The sequence below is a fragment of the Corvus brachyrhynchos genome, unplaced genomic scaffold, assembly GCF_000691975.1.
Source record: "Corvus brachyrhynchos isolate BGI_N302 unplaced genomic scaffold, ASM69197v1 scaffold83, whole genome shotgun sequence".
Taxonomy (NCBI): domain Eukaryota; kingdom Metazoa; phylum Chordata; class Aves; order Passeriformes; family Corvidae; genus Corvus; species Corvus brachyrhynchos.
The window spans coordinates 4,007,781-4,008,425 of NW_008238464.1; the positions used below are offsets into that span (position 1 = coordinate 4,007,781).

The following is a 645-nucleotide window of genomic DNA, read 5'->3' on the forward strand; positions in this document are numbered from 1 at the left end:
TGGAGAAATAAACATCTCTCTGAAACAGCTATCAAGAATTGGTCCATAGATATTTCTTTTCCACGGGCCTTGTTGTTTGATACGCGTGTTACAGTATCCGCACTGTAACAAATGGTAGAGAAATGCTGGCAAGCCATTGATCCCTAAGGACAGAAAATTCATGAGTAAAAACCACTCTAGATCTCTCTCTTCTCACCTTGGTTTGGATATTCTCTCTAAATTATGGAGGAACCGTGGAAAAACTCTTGGCTCTCAGAGCCCCATATAGACATTTATCTTAAACTTAAAATGATTCTTGAACAACAATTTGTAAATTTTAGCTTAATTCAAGCTCAAAAAGAACTGAAACACTTCCTGGGATGGTTGTTTAAGAACTTTTTCTACCTTTCTTGGGATTTAATTCTTACCAATAACTTTTGGAATACCATTTGGACACAGTTAATTTTTGAGTCAAAATATATGCCGATGGAAGAATATTTTCATGCATATTATTTAATTACCGAGACTGTTGAGCAATGTCAGCTGTGTCCTGGCGAAGGGAAGCGTGCCTCAGGGACCGTGCGGCCCAGGCCACGTGCACCGAGCGCTCTCTGAGCAGCAGGGAGGCAGTTCCCGCGCACGGGAGGAGCGACGCAAGCTTCAGTG

The 645-nt window shown here is 41.9% G+C and overlaps 1 long non-coding RNA gene across 3 annotated transcripts in view; it reads left to right on the forward strand.

Annotated features, from left to right (window-relative positions):
* Window positions 1-645, forward strand: part of LOC108447357 — a 174,469-nt gene that overhangs the window by 132,858 nt on the left and 40,966 nt on the right. The gene's annotated exons all lie outside the window — the stretch shown is intronic.